This window comes from Dreissena polymorpha, chromosome 15 (genome assembly GCF_020536995.1).
Source record: "Dreissena polymorpha isolate Duluth1 chromosome 15, UMN_Dpol_1.0, whole genome shotgun sequence".
NCBI lineage: Eukaryota > Metazoa > Mollusca > Bivalvia > Myida > Dreissenidae > Dreissena > Dreissena polymorpha.
The window spans coordinates 14,514,919-14,523,745 of NC_068369.1; the positions used below are offsets into that span (position 1 = coordinate 14,514,919).

Below are 8,827 nucleotides of genomic sequence, written 5' to 3' on the forward strand. Positions count from 1 at the left end.
GAAAGTCGACTTTGGCCACAGTAAATAACCCCTATCATCTAGTTTTAAGCATTTATACGAAAATGTGAACGAGATTTTGTATAAAGACAAAGGCGCTCTTAAGCCATTATAAGCATTAATACAAAATTGTGAACGAGATTTAGGCAAACCACATAGGCGCTCTTATCCGCCATATAGCCATTAATACGGAAATATGAACGAGATTTAGTCAATCTACATAGACGCTCTTTTCCCTTGATAAGCATTAATACGGAAATATGAACAACATTATGTTAAAACAAATAGGCTCTTTATCATCCATATAGGCAATTAATACGGAAATTAAAACGAGATTTAATGAAAAGACAAAAGCGCTCTTATCCCATTATAAGCATTTTTAATACGAAAATGTGAACAAGATTTATTCAAAAGACGTAGTCGCTCTTATTCGCCCTATAGCCATAACTACTGAAATATGAACGAGATTTAGTCAAAAGACATAGGCGCTCTTATCAACCATATAGCCATAAATATAATACAATGTAAGAGTACTATATTTTACACTTGTATGTATAATGAATATTCCTGATTCACGTATGAGGTTGAGCGCTCATTAACCTGTATAAACCCCAGTAGTTAACACCGACCGTTCCAAAGCGGTGACACCGGCTTTATTGTACTCTGTTTGTATTTTGTTTCGTTTTGTACCGTTCTGTTTTGGCAATTCATCACCTGCCATGAATAAAGGACCACGTACGTATGTATAATACAGGGTAAGATCTAGGATCCCAAAAGGTACATGGTGCTGCTAGAAAGAAGCAGGGTGGCGATTCGGAACAGAAACTGACATTTTCATATAATATCCAGGTATTTTATTAATCAAATACAAACATATTGTCATTAAGAAACATATTATCTATAGAAAAATCGTATGATTGCGTCACTTTACACATGCACATACGTTTGCAAATGTTTTGCTAAGATTTGCAGTAGATTTACACTTGTTGCAAGAAAGATATTTATTTTTGCATGCATTTACTATTGCATGTAGAATACGCATTTAATCCGAATGCACCAACTCTTGTAAGTTGACAAAATGACACCTCCATTATGATGGCTTTTTACCCCTCTAAGACAGTGAAGGAATATTATTTTGGCGATGTCCGGAGGTGTTATCAATAATTATTTATTAAATTTCATTAAACTTAATATGAATGTGTTCAATCATACTGCGGTGCACGCATAATTAATTTATTGCCCCTTAATAGATTGAAATTCATGAAGGTTGTACGTCCGGAGCTGTTTCACAGTACCTTTTTCACGAAACTTAAAACAAATATGCATCATCATTCGCCGATATTGTTTCTGTGTGGTTCTCCGTCCTTCCACTTTTAATGTCCGGAGCTGTGTGACAGTAACTATTGCATGAAAGTCTATAAAACTTAAATGTCATCATACTGCAGTGGTGCACACTTAAGTTCAGTCCGGATCGATAACTCAACAGTTAACAGTAAACCGGTGTCTGTAATGCAACGATCCCATTTTTGTCCTTACACATCTTCCGACCGTACGGTGTTGTCAGCCATGTTGAACTTTTCTGCAGGTTGTTAGCGTCTTTGTGTTCACCAGGCTTTACCTTTGAAATAGATTGCAACAAAATCCAATCTGGTACGACATATTGACTATGATTCTCACACAGTTTCTGAGTACCATGAAAGTTGTGACATAAGCTACAAGAAAACTTGCTTTTTAACATTAATATACATCTACTATCCAGAAAAATTTCTCAAATGAAATTTCATGAGCACCTACAATTTCATCTGTAAATATGTTCCGTGTTTTACTTACGTCTATCCGCTAGGGCGCTTGACCAATATTCTTTTATGCTCGAGCCTGCATTAAACACCCCAAAATATTTGTGAAAATGAACTAAAAACACATCAATTTACATAACAAGTCAAACTTTTGAAGTGTCAAAGGCTACGAAGACACTTAAAAGTAATTGTTTGATTTCGATGATACGATAAACTTTTACTAATCATAAATTGCCTGTGACTAGTAATTGTATTAATGGCTTGGTTATGCTAAAACACGTTACAGATATCTCTTTAAACCATATTGTAAAACGTAAATCCGAATGAAATTTCTATGACATTTATACGAAAAGAAAACGAAAAACTTAATATGACTGCTATATTTTTTACAAAAACTGATTATTGTAGTATTAATGATATGGACAATACATACGGTGAGTTGTTGCCAGGCTATATGCTGTGAAAATACTTTTGGCCACCGTTCGTTGCAGAGCCTCTGTGGCCTCTTTATAACTACATCCAGTCGCCTGCAGTTTTATGATTTGAAACAAACGATTATGAGAATATTTAACAAATTTTACATACATGTACTGTGAAATATTTTCTGTACGAATATGTAGTTTACTTTTACACCAAAGAAGAAAATAATTATTGTATGACATTCGAAACCGATATACTTTTTTCAATAAATTATATAACTTTATATTTTTGCCTTTACTATTTATATTGTTCGGATTCGCCTTTAAAAACCGCGTAAAAAATAAAACGGGATTCTATGTCTATTGACAGTCTAACAGGCATGTTATATGGAGATATTGTACATTTTAAGACTTTGTTTCCCATTAACATTTAAAATATTTACATTTGACGAATTAAATTTACACAAACACAGCGCAAGCTTATACTTTTGTGAATGAAATGTGGTTGTTCACAAAATGAACAAAATGTTACGCACTCATAAAATCATGTTTTGAAAACGTATATATTATTGTAAGATAATACTTGTTACTAAAAATAATCAAAGACCATACTCTATACCTCTTGCATGATCACTGAACACGCTTCCTTGACGAGGACGGATTCTGTATACGATGAAACTAGTCTGTAATTCAATATAGAAATGGTATTGGTTATAATTATTATAAATTTAAGTTAAGTTTTTAACAAATGTTGATGGCAGTCTCGATCGAGCACGACCTTAGATGTATTTCTTTCGACATACTAATTTTTAACCTTTACAAAATCGGTCATATGCAAGATTATGTTTATTTTTCACTTTCTAAATCCATTGTAAACGGCCCAATGATTATGTTATGGCTGACTGGAATAGTTCATTAAAAAAAATTAATACTCAATAAAAAATATAATACGAAATACCTTTTGTTCTTCTTGAAAGCTAATTTCAGCTTTTCGTTAGCTACGAGCTTTACCAAAGGGTGGTTCCTGTAAATATCGTCATTATTGACAGTTTAAGTAAGCAATCAATTTCCCATGTTTTGAGAAATTTGTAAGAAATCAAAGAAAGGGAAAGTTTTACGTTGTGTATGGTACCGTTTGTCAGGAGAAATTGTGAATAAGCGAATAACACATATTTTTTCTTTACAATCGAACCTCGACTTTTATCGTTGATTGGTTCAAAATATTTCGGCTCTTATCCTAAATATAAAGTGGTAATATGGGAACACAGATAGCTTTTAATATAATTGGTATTTTGAATGCCAAGCGCTTATGCAATATACAGTTGCCATTGCTAGGCATTGTACTGTACTAAGTGCCTGTTCGTAAGGCAACAGAATCATTGCGATACTTTAGTCTTTAAGAATTTCTCATATAGAGTTAATCTATTTCGTTCGGAGCTTATAGAATTCGAAGTTGCTCTTGACTTTGGGCATGACTATGTAAACCAAAATACTTAAGTTTTTCAATCTCATGATGATATTTTATTTGTAAAAAAAAATGAGTCATTCAGTCAATCTAACTAATGATTTGTATATATGTCTGTGCTATGTGGTACCCGAGAGCAGCTCCCATCAAGCCCTACTTGAATCTCATACATTAAATCGACTATTACAGTTTATTGTAGATCTTGATTACAAAAATGTCAATGGCTTTAATTTAATTGTTTGTAGTGACATGAATGATATTTCGCAAAAGCGGTCGTAATTCAACAAACTCTTTTCGTTTCAACAACAAAGCTATAGATATCGTCAACCGTTTTAATTATCTCGGTGTTGATTGTACGTCTGAAGGGTCATTTTGCGACGCCACAAACACATTAGCTGGACAATCTATTAGGGCTATTTTTAAACTGAAAAAAATATTTATACAAATCTACTGAAATTCTATTATGCAACAAACTTGAGCTCTTCGATAAACTTATAACGCCAATATTGAATTACGGTAGCGAGGTATAGGGCTTTATTACGGCTTTACCAACAGAAAGGGTTCATATGCAATTTTGCCAACAATTATTGCAAAAATGCACACAAAATGATTTTGTATGGCAAGCGGTTCGGCGCATAATCCCAATAAACTAGGTTTCTCATGAGAACTTAGGTTCTCAGAATGAGAACCTAGGTCCTCGCTTGAAGATTGCACATCGCTTTAAGAACCCAAGTTTTCAAATGAGAACCTAGGTTTTCATGAGAACCTAGTTCTCATTTGAAAACCTATGTTCTCATGAGAACCTAGGTTCTCATTCTGAGAACCCAGGTCCTCATGAGAAACCTAGGTTCTTGGGATTATGCGTCGAACCGCTTGCCATAATTTTGTATATGGTGAGGATGGACGTATTACATTTGTAATTATCAATCCAGAAGATATTTAAATGTTATCAAATACTGGGTAAAACTGTTAAAAACTCCAGACAACAAATTTATTAAGAAAATATATTTAACTCTTATATGAAATGAGCATCGTTTAACCTTTAAATAATAATTGGTGTACATTATTAAAGGAATTGTAATTTGGGATTTTATGACGCTTGGCTATTCCAAGATGTTTGTTATGTTAACATTTTCATAATCTGCCTTAATGGGACTGTCCAACAGGCAAAAGCGTCGTTCGACGCTAATCGATATTTTGGGAAACTACGAGGATTGCTTATATAGCTAAAGAATATCTCCGTAATTGACGTGAGCGTGGATAGTCGAGTGGTAAAGTTGGAGGTCATTTTACTCCAAAACTCCATGACTCTAGGGGTCAGTGGTTCGAGCCATGTGGAGGTTAACTTTTTTTTTTCTCCTTTTTTTTTTAAATTGTATTCTTTTTTTTTTTTACTGGAGATTTTTAGTTCATTTTTTTTAATTTATCAATATAAAGCATTTAAAGCAGTTAATGACAAGCTTGAATACATGCCAAAATATGTTGGACAGTCCCTTTAAGACAACGACTGAGCGACACATTTATCCGAAACTGGAATAATAGGCTTGACAACTCCAGCAGAGCTAATTTATACAAACAAATTGCAATACTTCGTTTATCAACCGTACCTAAATTATTGTCAAATAAGTAAATTCAGAATAAGTTTTTTTTAAATTACGTCTGGCATCACATAGGCTGTACATTGAGAGTGGCAGATAGGCACGTCTCACTCCAATTCCATTACAACAAAGAAAATGTACAAGGCGCTAGCAAAAATGTTTAGTTTCAGTTATCTCAATATGAAAGTATTTTGTTATATTCATTATTGTTTAAGTTTCATAATTACGTATTGTTTCTTTTTTCGAATAACTAGTCGAGTATTTGCTAGTATTTAATAGTAACGTTATATACAGACAATGCAGAAAGCCTTAGTCTTAGAAAGGAATATTAAATGTCCTTTATGATCATTCTTATTATTTTATTATCATTTATTTAAACATTTTCAAGCCTTATGGCTATCTATTTTTCGATTGCGAATAGGTAGCCAAGATAAGGCGCTAGCAAAAATGTATAGCTTCACTTATGTCAATATGAAAGTATTTTCTTATATTCATTATTATGTAGGCTTCATAACTACTTATTGTTTCTTTTTTCGAATAATTAGTAGAGTCTATGCTAGTATTTAATAGTAACTTTAAACAGTCTTTAATATAGAGCTTTTAAAACAATAGATATGTATAATAAAATAAAAATGATAAATCATGCTTTTACTACTCTAATGTGTAATTATAAAGACTAATAGTTATTCGTATTATGTTATATAATATGGTAACACACATTTTTTATCACTAATTACGAGGTGGTTACTATTTACTTTACACGCGCATATAATTTTACATGCCCGCGTTTGCCTGCTTATATGTTATCCAACCAATAATTTTGTGATAAATGTCATGTATAATTATCATTATTATAATTGTTAGAATTTTTACTGGTTTGCTTTATCGGCTATATTTGTCATTTCATCAATATCTTTGCAATGCATTGTATGCCAATGTATATTTTATGAATTGCATTATTATCATTATTATGATTATTACACGTTTGCTTAGCGGTTTTAGATGTGATTTAATCAACAATTTTGAGTTTATGTTATGTAAATTTACATAATATACCTTGCATCATTATAGTAGAAAATATTTGTTATTATTACTACTACTACTACTACTATTACTACTACAACTACTATTATTATTATTATTATTATTATTATTATTATTATTATTATTATTATTATTATTATTATTATTATTATTATTATAACTATTATTAGCATTATTATTAGTATAAGTATTAGTATTATTAGTATTATCATAATCTAGTAGTAGTATTTATGTTTCAACTGTCATACATTGATATCCGTCTATATATATATATATCAAATTTGTAAACACTGTATGCATAAATATTGTCCACTTGGGCTGTTATTGGCCTTCTGGATCCTATATGAAATAAACAAACAAAAAATAAACTTGACATGCATATACATGTAATGAGATAAGAGAAGGTCAATTTGATGATTAGTGGCATAACGTCATTCAGATTTATACAAAGACATTTTATGGTGGGGATGGGGGAACTTCATGTAAATATCATTTAATGCATGCCAACTTTTCAGTATGATAAATGCGAATGAGTTCATACTGTTTCTTTTTTTATCTTACCAATGAATGTGATGTCATTTTCAATATATTTAAGATATTATTTTCTGTTATCATGAATGCATGCACATTCATTTCGAATCTTACAAGATTCTTATTTATTATGGTTTAAACAACTTGAAAAGAAATATATTTTTCTTACTATCAAGTAGATTTGCACGCCCTATTTAATGATGTCATGGAAACGTTTCATACATATAAAGTCGCTTTCCTTCTTAATAATAATATTAATTTATGCAACTGATGTCATTGTTTTATATTTTAATTCAACTGGAAAGCTGACGTCAAGTACATTATATATTATATAAATAAAGAGAAGTAAATCTAGCGCATTATTTGTCGATGCAGTTATATCATTTTATTTTCACTAACGCGACCGATCCTATTTTGTTGCCGAATTTTTGTCTTTTAAATCAAGTTTACAGCGAAAAACTCACTATTTTGGATTACATCTGTTAATTTGGAATATTTTATCAAAATTATGTTTGTGACATCTCAGATTAATTGTATAGAAGCGATGTTATATAGACTTTGGTCTATGAAAGTACCTTTTTGTAGCGGAAAATAACATCAACAGAAAAAATAAAGTAAAATGAAAAAAAACTGCTACCTATTATTATGTTTTGGCCATGTTATTGGAAACAAACAACTTGTCTACGCCTTAATATCAAATATAATATTTGTGTTTCATTTTATTGATATACATGTCAAAAACTGACAGCTGCATATTATTTTAGCAAACTTCCATTTGAAATAATTTAATATCCTTATGTTTACCTCAAATGTAGGGAACTTGCATATTTCCCGCATTATTGCATTTCGCTGGGCAATTTAACTTCTTGGAATCAGTAAGGAGGAACTTTTTTCCTTTTGTATAGGTCCCATGATCAGTTTCTTCCTTAAATTAATATAATAATAATAATAATAATAATAATAATGATAATAATACTAATAATAATAATAATATTAATAAAAATAATAATAATAATAATAATAATAATAATAATAATAATAATAATAATAATAATAATAATAATAACGACGATGATGAGGATGACGATGATGATGATGATGATGATGATTATGACAATACAAAATATGGCAATATAATACAAAAATGAAAAAAAAAAAACAATCTTTCAAAAATCAATCTTTCAAAATAAATAAATCACGTCAGACACATCACAACAAAGTATTAAAATAAGAAAAATGAAAAAGCAATCTTTCAAAAATCAATCTTTCAAAATAAATAAATCACATCAGACACATCACAACAAAGTGTTAACAGTATTCAATAATCATTAAATAATTACTTCAAAGTCTTATGATAACAAATACTGTTTCAATCACTAGCAACTAAAAATATATTATCGTGATTACCATAATTAATTTGGTGAGTCGAAAAAGTAGTCATGTCATTTGGAAACCAAAACAGTTTCCTATTCAATTAAAATGTAAACTGCAATTCATTCAGATGAACAGCTTATAAGAAGCAAACGCAATATAATATTTGAAAAAAACACACACTAGAATTTGCTATCAATACGTGTCCAAAATGTTTAAAATAAAGCACCGTACTAGGATGATTAAAAATAGTGAAAATAACAAATTACATAGTCTGAATCAGCTAAGCCATCATGTTTTATATAACATTTGAATTATTACATCAAATTTGAACACGATGGGACTAACAGCTTGAATGCTTACATTAACTAGCGGTATGTATAAGGTTTAAACATCAATGTCTGCATATTACAGTTATTAAATTCAGATATTGCAAGGAGCTGTCATGTTGGGTTAATTTGAATTATTATAAACACTCTTTACCTTGTTTGCTTTTCTATGCTTTTTAAATTTAGTTTTCCTGTCTTTTCCGAATTGGCAGTCAAACGTCTTGGATCCAATAAAAACAAATGGGATCCCATTGTAGTCCTGTCGACCGACCTTGAC

General features: G+C 30.7%; 1 long non-coding RNA gene across 1 annotated transcript; it reads right to left on the reverse strand.

Moving 5' to 3' along the window:
- Positions 1 to 1,339: 1,339 nt before the first annotated feature.
- On the reverse strand, positions 1,340 to 2,329 carry LOC127859960 (uncharacterized). The gene is made up of 3 exons (XR_008039536.1): positions 2,227 to 2,329; positions 1,828 to 1,872; positions 1,340 to 1,615 (listed from the first exon to the last, which is right to left on the reverse strand). It is a non-coding gene; the product is annotated as an uncharacterized LOC127859960 (long non-coding RNA).
- Between the last annotated feature and the right edge of the window lie 6,498 nt (positions 2,330 to 8,827).